General features: G+C 36.5%; 1 protein-coding gene across 2 annotated transcripts in view; it reads left to right on the top strand.

The window, feature by feature from the left end:
- Nucleotides 1–95: 95 nt before the first annotated feature.
- Nucleotides 96–10888, top strand: part of XRCC4 (X-ray repair cross complementing 4) — a 182011-nt gene continuing 171218 nt past the window's right edge. Inside the window, exon 1 of one of the 2 annotated variants that reach the window (XM_081132981.1) lies at nt 96–160. The gene's annotated coding sequence lies outside the window, so the exon portion shown is untranslated. Of the gene's footprint in view, nt 161–599; nt 685–10888 lie in introns of those variants that run through there. The other variant, XM_081132982.1, reaches the window with a different exon arrangement.

Here is a 10888-nt window from a genome sequence, read left to right as displayed (position 1 = left end):
GCGCGCTCGGACACTGGGATAGGCTCCTCTCTATGGGAGTAAGGCGGGACTTGAGGACGTCACGCGCCCCGGCGGAAGTAAATGACACTCTGATTGGCTGCGGGGCGCCAGCCGGGGGAGCGGGCCTTTTGGAGGAGAGCGGAAGTGGAGTCCCTGCGAGGTAGGGCTGGGACGTAGGGGGTGGCCCTTTTAAGTAACAGTAATTTTAAAACTGTCTTTTTCTCTTTTAATTTTTTAATTTTCATTGTTTTTAGTTCCCCTTTTTCCCCCTGTCTAGAACAGCGCGGTGCTTGGATATTTCCCGACTAGGATCCCCCTTTAATGTGTAAGCTACGGGGCCATCCGTTTGTTGACCCCGGGAGGCCAGGGTTCGCCGGCCTGGTCCGCAAGGTGTGCACCTGCTGGGCCCTCTTTTCAGTTTCTCCCTTTGCACCTGAGGGATTCTTTGGGTCACAAAGCATCTTTGAAATGCCTCTTAATGGTTTTGGATTAGGAGGACCCTCGAATCTGGAGGGTTGTGTCGAGTCGGCTGTTTGGTCTAACCCTGGCCTTTTCTCTCTCCCGCCCCCCGCTCTTTGTAAACTGTCGGTGGGTTGCATCTGGGGCTGAAACGTTTGGCGCTTTGGGATCAGGAACCACTCACTTTCTGTGGTGATAAATGGAAAGCAACTGCCCTTTCTTGAGGTCAGTAGCCGATTATGTACTCTAGAGAAGTGATCCACCAGCGAGACAAATCACATGCCAACTTTTTTTAAAATTAGTAGTAGTATTTAGCTTCCTCTAATTTTAATAACCCCGGTAGGTGAGACTTTATTCCCCCTCCCCTTTTTTTTGTTTTGTTTTGTTTGTTTTTCCCCCCAGAAACTGGCGCGCTGATATATCCAGTTTGCATAGTTTTTGGAATTATTCAGAGTTTATTCCTCTGCCCCATTAAGTGAATCAGAAAATTATGACAACTTGTTGGCTCCAAATGTATAGTTTATTTTTCCTCACGTAGCAGAGGGTTCTTTTCAGAACGTTTTTTTAAAAACTCTTTATTAACTCAGAAAATGAATAAAGAAAAAAAGGGAAAGTGTGCAGTATCCTCTTCCTATAAAAAACAAACAAGCCGTTTATACGTTACAATACTTGCCATTCAAATTAAATAATCTTGGCTTAGTCATGGAAGTTATGTGCAACTCATCAAGCTTGGCTTCTAAAGTAGTAAATGTGTCCTGACGTTATAACTGTTTTTGCTTTCATGTCAAGGTCATCTTCATCTTTATGAACACTTAAGGGTAATACTTCTATGTGAAGCTGTGCTTCAAGCTACTTGTGAAGAGCACTAGGAAACTGAAGTTGTTACAGATCACAGTTGATTTCCTGTATTTACGGATTACAATAAATTTTAGGCCATGGTCACTTAGGAACTTAAGCTTCAAAATGGTAAAGAACAGTATTTGCCAGTTAAAGTTGTCCATTGAGGAGCACAAAGAGCAATAGATGAAGCTGAACCATATATGTATAGCGTTTTTGTGGTGTGTTTTTTTCATGTAACACAGCAAACAAAATTAATCTGACCTGTGATAAGAGGTGGGGAGTTAGTCGTTGAGCTACATGGTCATTAAGCACATAAACCCCCTGTTTTGGTTTTCACTGCCAATGAACTACTTTAAGTACTATCATATTGCTATTTCAAAAGTATACTTTCTGGCAGCTCTGCTATGGGTTTTCATTTCTTAGTAAATCATCTTCGATCCTTTTCTTACTAAAAGTAAAATCTATGTCTCCTTTTTCAAAAATGACTGCCTTTCCTGTGTCTAGAAGAGTATTTTTAATTTTGGTTTCATGGGTTCCCTAGAATTTTATGTAAAAATAGTGCATATTTATATTTTTCTGTGGAGAGAGTTCTTGGCTTCTCTAGTGTTATGAGAATTAAATGAGTTCATACAAGTAAATCATCTCACCAAGAATTTGGCATTTAATAAGCACACAGTAAGCACTGCCTATTGTTGTGTGCCTGGCTTTCTCTTTCACTAAATTAAAAATTTCTTGAAGGGAGGGATAATGATTTAGAGCTGATTGACTTGCATGTTAGGCACTCAATAAAAGATTTTTGAAATAAATTGGTGTTGCTTTTATACCACCAGACCACTTTCTTCCCCTTTTCTTTTTTTACTTTGATATTGAGTGTTGAAGGATTCCTTTTATATGATTTCCCATATTCTTTCATTCAGTGATATTCTCATATGTTAAATGGTTTTACTTAACTGCTTGTTTACTCTGAGCCTCAAGTAGCCTCCATAGTTTGAGGTTGAGGTTCTTCGTGTTCTAGTGTTTGTCCTTTCCCCCCTTTTATATTCTCTTTCCCATGGCTCTTAGATTAAGATCCATAAAAGTTTTGTTTGACCTGAATGTTATTATTTTTTTAACCTTAAGAAATGCTTCTCTTAACCTTTCTCCACTTCCAACCCCATTTATTTGCTCTTCTGAAACATACTTTAAGGAGTTGTCTATGCTCCAAACCCTCCCCCCTGCATTCTTTCTTGTATGGGGGGAAAAATAATGTTCCTTCCTACTCTTACAAAGTTCTGGCTGCAGTAATGATCAAATTAATGTAAGACACGTTAACTGGAGAAAATGGCCAGGTTTATTACATATGTACATATGGGGGGTTCCATAAGAATTTGTGACTAGAGGACAAATTGGGCAGTTAAGGCTTATATGCCATTTTGAACCCAGGAGAAGGGGTAAGGGTGGTGGTTTGGGACTACACAGGAGAGGGAGGCAAACATGGAGATAGAAAAGCAAATGTTTGGTAAATAAATGTTTGCTGGGCCATCTTTAACAATGGGTACGGAGAGGACTTTGATCAAATGAGCCTTCCTAGGTTCCTCCTTATTACACACTAGTTCTTATTAAGCTATAGTTGTCTATGATGATAGCTCTCTTCTCGGAGCAGGTCCTTTGTCTAAATTCTTTTAAACAATTGGGAGAAGGTTAAAGGTTTTTCCTGAGTCTTTTGTTTCTTTAAAATAACTCACTTGAGATCTTTTAAAAATGGCTATTGTTCCCACGCTCCCCCAAATGCTTTATTTTTTATTATTTATTTCTTTTTTACCCTCACCCAAGGATATTTTTTCCATTGCTTTTCAGAGAGTGGAAGGGAGAGAAAGAGAGGGAGAGAGAGAAACATTCATGTGAGAGATACACATGGATTAGTTGCCTTCCGAATGTGCCCCCACCAGGGCCAGGGATTGAGCCTGCAACTGAGGTATGTGCCTTTGGCCGGAATCGAACCCCAGGCCCTTCAGTCCGTGAGCCGACACAAACCACTGAGCCAAACTGGCTAGAGCCCCAGATCCTTTTGTTAGTGTCACCTGTGATTTCTAGGTGTTAATCATTCTCTTATATTTGACCTATAAGCAACCTTTGACGCCACGGATCATTCTTTTCTCCATGATGTATTTTCTTCACTTGATTTCCAGGACACCACACTTGGTTTCTCTTCTACCTCATTGGTTGCTCCTTCTCAGTCTTCCTTCTGTTCTTCCCTATCTCTTACTATTGCAGCGCTCCACGGCTCAATCTTTGGTTCTCTTCTTTTCCTCTGTCTATACTTCCTCTTGATGCTGTCGTGTCTTAATGACTTTAAATACCGTCTGTATACTGAAGACTAGCAAATTCATATTCCTAGTCCCCTCTCTTTTTGAACTCCAGGCTCACATACCCAGTTTTCTACCAATACATCTCCACTTGTTTAAGATATTCAAACTTAAATGTCACAAACTGAACTCTTTTACCCTCAAACCTATCTCATTCTATCTCATTTCAGTTGATGGCGATTCTATACAGCCAGTTGCTAAAAGTTAAATATTTGGAGTCATCCGCCACTCTTTCTCTTATATTCCATCCAAATCCATCAGCAAATCCTATTGACTCTCTCTATAAAATATATCTAGAATTTGGCCATTTCCTACTATTTCTACTTAGTGTACTGATCATCTCTTGCTTGGATATCTGTTATTAACTACTATAATTTCTTGCTTGGATTATAGTAATAATATTCAATCTGGTCTCCCTGCTTTCTTCAATCCTTGCCTCTCTACAGTCTATTCACATACAATTGCCAGAGAGATACTTTTAAATATAAGTAAAAATTTGTGTTATAATTAAGGTTCTAAATGCAATGTGTTATCCTAGATTGGGTCCTGGAATAGACAAAAGATATTAGTGAAAAAAACCTGGTAAAATCTGAGTAGTTGGTGAGTTCAGTTAATAGTATTGCACCAATGTTGGTTTCTTTGTTTTGCTAAATGCACCGTGGTAATATAAGGTGTTAATATTAGAGGAAACTGGGTGAAGGGTATATGGGAACTCAGTATTATCTTTGCAACTTTTCTGTAAATTCAGGATTTTTCCAAAATAAAAAGTTTATTAAAAAAGAATGTCACATTGCTTTTTCTTGCCTAAAAGCCTTTTATTACTTCTTCTTTGACTCATGGTAAAAGCCAGCATTCTTACACTGGCCTGTAAGACTTTACATGACCTGGTTTGCCATTCCCTCTCTGACTTCATCCTTTGTATCCTCTGCCCCTCACTGTTCCAGCCATACTGGCTGCCGTGTTTCTTTAACAGACTAGGCCCATTGCCACCTTAGGGCCTTTGTACTGGCTGCTTTATCTACTTGGAATGCTTCTTCCCAGGCATCCACACAACCAATTCCTTCACTTCCTCTATGTATGTTCAAATGTCACCTTTTCAATAAAGCCTACCTCTAATTTAAACTGCAGCTTTGCAACTGACTCCCCTTTTCCCCCAGCTGGCCTCTGCACTCCCAGTTTCCTCTACCCTGTTTTATCTTCTCCTTTTACTATAGCACTTACCACCATATTTTGCATACTTATTAGTTGTATTTTTAATTGTTCACTTATTAAAATGTGAACTTGACAAAGGCAGGAATTTTTATCTGTTTTGTTCCCTCATGCCAAGTTCTAAAACACTGTTCGAGGCATAGACATACACAATATGTTTTGGTTGAATAGTTCAGCTTGACTGGGTATTTGAACTTGTAATCCTTGATTTACAGTCCATCCAAAACATTGAATTGTTTATCATTTCCATATATCATGCTATTTCTTGCCTCCAAGCCTTTGCTCATGCAGATTCTTCTTCCTGGAATGCCTTTCCTTATCTTTTTCTTTTACCCCTAAATCATTTTTACCCTTTGAGATTCATATCTTAAAAGATGTAACTCAAGGAAGCCTTTCCTGCAATGTCAGACTGGTTTACATGCTACTTTTCAGAGGAACTCCCATCCAGCCTCTGCATTTCACAAGCTTTTAATACTTCTCTTTGTGTGTTTCTATCTTGCTAGAGAATGTTTCCTATTTGTCATTGGGATATCAGAGCCTGGGTACATAGGTAGTCAATGAACATTTTAATGTGTTGGCGTGACCAAAGTCACTCAGCTATGAAGCAGTGGAGTTTTGATTTCAAGCTTGGTCTTCTGAGTATAAAATCAATGCTCTATTTTGCTATACTCTGTTTTCTAGGGAAAAGATGACCGTCTTTAAAATAATAGAAGGATGGCTCCTTTTATACAAGTAGGAGGTAGTTAATGTATTTTATACCCCTGGGCAATTTGCTCCTTGTCATTTGTGAAGTTGCCAGTGCTGATGAGAAAGTGAGTTGTGCTTTTTTCTAAGACACTGCCTGAAATCAATGCATAGAAGGTTATTATAGTCAGCAAAGTTTTAATGTTGATGAAATTGAGCTCTTTATGGGAGAAAAACACTACTGAGACTTTCATTGCCCGAAAGAAGAAATCCATGCTAGAATTCTTAACTGTTCCTGAGACATTTATGCTTTGTAAATGCCAGTACTGCCAATAGCTGTAAATTAAACTTTAACTTGTGTGCCATTGGGAAATCCCGGGGTAGTTACAAGATATTGCAAAGATTTTCTCCTAGTCATATGGAAATTTGCTTTTAACATTGAATTAATGATGATTAGTTTGCGTTTTTCAGTTACCTGTTATGGTAGGCATTCTGATTTCAAACTGTCCTTTGAATATCATCATCTTGAGTCTAAACCAATCTTTCATAATTTTGCCTTATCTTTTGGACTAAGAAAAAAGGAAATAATTTAACTATAAATTCTGAGAGGTTCCAGTGGCTTTCAATTCCAACAGTGCAGTTGAAAATGATTAGGCTTGAGATTAAGTTATCAACAACAAATATTACTTGGAGGGCACTCCTGAATTTGTGCCTGGTTTCTTTGAACTTTACTCATCCTGCAGAAGTGATCAAAACGTTGAAATAAGCAGGGAGCTTAATCTGGTTTTTGTCTGACGGGTTGCTTTTAGCTTAATTATAATTCCATCTGAACAGTTAATGAGAATTTTGTTAAATAAAAAACTTGCTCAATTGGAAGAGAAACAAGTGGCTGCTAAGAAATAAGATGCAACCATTGTTGAAGAAACTCAAAGCCCTGACAGAATAAATGTGGACATGCTGAGATATGTCAATATTTACCATAGAATTTGGAAATTGCCAAGTTCCTGTTTAAGAAATATGACCCTAGCATTGAACATAGTATATCAATAAATAAGGAACATGTCCTAATGAACAGCTGCTCAGAGAAAATAGGATAACATCTGTTAAAGATGGAGCAGTTAAAAAGTTACATTTAAAAAAATTATTGATGCTTCCTTGGTAATTTGTAGGTAGAGCTTATACAATATAGTTTACTGATATAGTTACATATGTGGGCTTCACTTAAGTGTTTTTTTAAAAATGAGAGCATGGATGTAATTTATAACTTTGTAAATTAATTGTGCTATGATACTCATGTGTAAATTGATTTTAAAATATCTTTCCTTAATACTGTGTTTAGGAACCGAACCAACCTCTTCATTTTAAGCATTATTCTTATAAAAATTGGCTCAAGTCATGTCTTAGATATTACCTTTCGGAACTAAAAGTTTGTGCTCTGAGAATTTAGCAATAGAGAAAACATAAGAAGTTTCTGAAGTTTGAATGTACTGAGGAAATTTGTCCTGGTTATTATCTGACAACTATGTCTCAGAAAAAAAATCTGTGGAGTAAAGTCAGTATGTTAGGTTGAATATCACAGATCACCACTGTTAATTCCCATAATGAACATCACTGTAATATAACAACATTTGGTGCAAAGTAGAAGAATGTTTGAAGCTTCTAGAGCAAGTCATTGGAACCACACGAACAATCTTATGTCTGTTATGCAAACTTCTAGAAGAAGGTTAAACTTACATTTTTTGAGTAATAGTCCTAAAAAGAGTCTTAGAAGGTCATAAATTACAGGTATTTGGGACTGCTCCTGTCATTGCTTCTTTTTTCTGATAGCAGAGATTGATGGCTTTTATTGAGCAATCTAATCATTTAACTACATAATGTTATATTTATATAGTGAAGATGGATGCATAGATCAGTTGAGGTCATATATTCTGTTAGAAGCTATATTCATTCCTGTAAATATCTTGATAAACATGAAAAAACAAATTTGTTTAGAGGTTCTTTAAAGGCTTTTAACCTATTTTCATTATGTTAAAGATGGAAGAGGAAGAAACACAGTTTTGAAATTTAAATTGGTTGAATCTCTCTTTTTGAGGGAATTTGCCAGTATTTTGATTTAAGATGTTGAGTTTTAAGGAGAAATCACTAGATTTATTAATTAGTGATTTTTAAAACATGGGAAACTTTTTTTTGCGCCATGAAACCAAGACTTGAATCTGTGTTTTGAATAGACATATGATTTTCTTCTGGAATTATTAGGCCTTATGCAAAATATTGACCAGTTGCCTTCTTGAACCACCTGTTACCAGTTATTTATTATGTAGTGATAAGAGAGATACCCAGTGTTTTCAAAGTGTCACGTGTTTTAGATTTGATGAGAGTGTAAACATATTAAGTATAAAATATAAAATTTCCTGTTTGGTAATGAAAATCATGAGTTTAAAACAGTGTTTCCCAAAGTGTGTAGTGCTTACATACCACTGATGGAATGTACACAGTTGCTTCCTTACAACCGTTTTTCAGGTACTATGAGATAATTTAAGAGAATGAAATGATTAGTTGAAGTCCTCACAACCAGTAAATGACAATGAGAATGCATCCTGAAGTCTGTCTGAATTCAAAACCTGATACAAGGTAGCTTAAGCAAAAAGGAATTTCTTTGGCCTCATACCTAAAACATCCACGGTTAGAGCTAGATTCTGGTGCTGCTGGAATCTGGCCTGAGTTGCTTCCCATCCCTTAGTTCCACTTTTTGCTATCTTGGTTTTGTTCTCAACAGCTCCAGGCTCACAGTATCATAACGCAAAATCCTTGGAGAAGAATCTGTATCCTTCCTGATGCAAATAAAAGTCTTGGAATTGAGCCTCACTGGTGTGAATTGTCCTAACTTGAATTATGTGCTCATCTCTGTGTCTTGCTCATGCTCTTCCCTGAATCAGTCACTGGGGATTAGAATAATGTTGGCTTAGTCCAGGTTTGTGTTCTGCTTCTGGACTATGGGGCCATAGTCAGCTTGCCCAAAGCCTGTGGACTGAGAATAGCAGAGGTGGGATCACTGAGAGTTTTGTTGCTACAAGCAGGTAGAGTCTGAATTGAGTGGCAAAAATCAATACATTCTCTCTAAATGTTTGAGGAATGAACACTTTTAACTTGAATTACAGTGGAACATGGCTTATGATACTGGTGTTATTTTCTGACCAATGTTTGGTAATAGCTAGCAATGCTGAATACTTACTGGGAAACTGTTTTCTTGCTTCTTGAGGTAGGCCTGCATTGCTATGAACTTCCCTCTTAGTACTGCTTTTACTACATCCCAAGATTTTGATATATTGTATATCTGTGTTCATTTGTCTCTAGGTATTTTATTATTTCTCTTTTGATTTCTTTGATGACCCATTGGTTTCTCAGTAGTAAGTTGTTTGATTTCCACAGTTTTGTGTTTTTTCCAGTTATTTTTTGTAATTGACTTCTGATTTGACACCACTGTGGTCGGAAAAGATGCTGTACAGTTTCACTTTTCTTGAATTTATTGAGACTTGTTTTGTGCCCTAATATGATCTATTCTGGAGAATGTCCCTTGCCACTTGAGAAGAAAGTATCTTCTGCTGCTTTTGGATGGAATGTTCTGTAACTGTCTGTTAAGGTCAAGTGGATTAATCTGTCATTTAAGGTTGATGTTTTCTTATTGATTTTTCTGTCTGATTGATCTATCCATTGATGTAATTGCAGTGTTAAAGTTCCCTACTATTGTATTGCTCTCAGTATTTCCCTTTAGATTTGTTGATATTTGATTTATATATTTTGGTGCTTCTGTGTTGGGTACATATATATAAATGTTTTATATCTTCTTGTTGGATTGACCTCTATCATTATGTAATACCCTTCTTTGTCTTTTATTACAATCTCTGTTTTAAAGTCTGTTTTTCTGATATGATTATAGCTGCACTAGCCTTCTTTTCATTTTCATTTGTATGGAATATCTTTATTTCTTCACTTTCAGTCTGATTGTGTTCTTACTACTGAAGTGAATCTCTTGTAGGCATATATACTCTGAATCTTTTGATTGGAGCATTTATTTAGTTTATTTACATTTAAAGTAATTATTGATATGTATGTACTTAACATGTTGTTATTTGTTTTCTGGCTGTTTTTGTGGTTTCTCTTTGTTCCTTTCTTTTTCTCTTTCCTTGTGGTTTCATGACTTTCTTTGGTGTTATGTTTAGATTATTTTCTCATTTTATTTTGTGTATTTAGTGTAAGTTTTCTATTTGTGATTACTGTGAGTTTCATGTATAATGTTCTATGTATGTAACAGTCTCTTTTAAGTTGATAGCCGCTTACATTTGAACACATTCCAAAACTTTACATTTTTACTGCTCTCCCTTCATGTTTTGTATTTTAGATGTCACATTTGCATCTTCTTATTTTATGCATCCCTGAACTAATTATTGTCATTTAGTTAATTTTACTACTTTTGTCCTTTAACCTTCATACTTCTTAAGTGAGTGATCCACTAGCTTTACTATATATTTAGTGAGATTTTTACTTTTGTATGTTTTCGTGTTACTAATTAGTGTCATTTCTTTTCAACTTAAGTTTTTTAACATTTCTTGTAAGGCTGGTTTAGTGATGATGTACCCTTTTAGCTTTTGCTTATTTGGAGAACTCATAATCTCTTCTTCAACTCTGAATGATAAGCTTTGGCTTGCCAGCTAGAGAATTAATTCTTTGTTGGAAGTTTTTTCTTTTCAGCACTTGAATATGTTACGCCACTCCCTTCTGGCCTGCAAAGTTTCAGCCAAAAAATCTGCTGATAGCCTCATGGAGTTTCCTTTGTATATAACAAGTTGTTTTTCTCTTGCTGCTTTTAAGAGTCTCACATAGTCTATGTATGGTTTGATACTGTCTGTGGTATAGTACATTGTATGTCCAATGTGTATGGGCGTATACCTGACCTGCGTAGCTCCTAGAGGCATTACGATTTATACCCTTGCTTTAAATGTACAAGGCTTGATTTAAATCTTAGGAGATTCAAATCTCCTAAGTTCAGTTTGGGAATGTATCACCCAGGGGAACTCAGAATTGAATCTTTGCTTCTATCTTGGAACCTCCTCCCTATAGAGTTGTCTAAAATATATTCAGAGATGTGGTTGAAATTGCAACCTACGAAGTATGTAATTATTCATCCAATTAGGAATGTACTGTTTATAACTTACTATTATTTGAACCATGTGAAATTGCTATTCTTTGTGGGTTCAAAATTATTAAATATTGACAATTTCATATGGTTCCTAAATATTTCTGTATGTCTGAATTAGGTAGTTTCACCAGTTGAGGATATGTTATAGGATTTT

The sequence above is a fragment of the Miniopterus schreibersii genome (genome assembly GCF_964146895.1).
Source record: "Miniopterus schreibersii genome assembly, chromosome: 3".
Lineage (NCBI taxonomy): Eukaryota > Metazoa > Chordata > Mammalia > Chiroptera > Miniopteridae > Miniopterus > Miniopterus schreibersii.
This window is presented reverse-complemented; position numbering and strand designations above follow the sequence as displayed.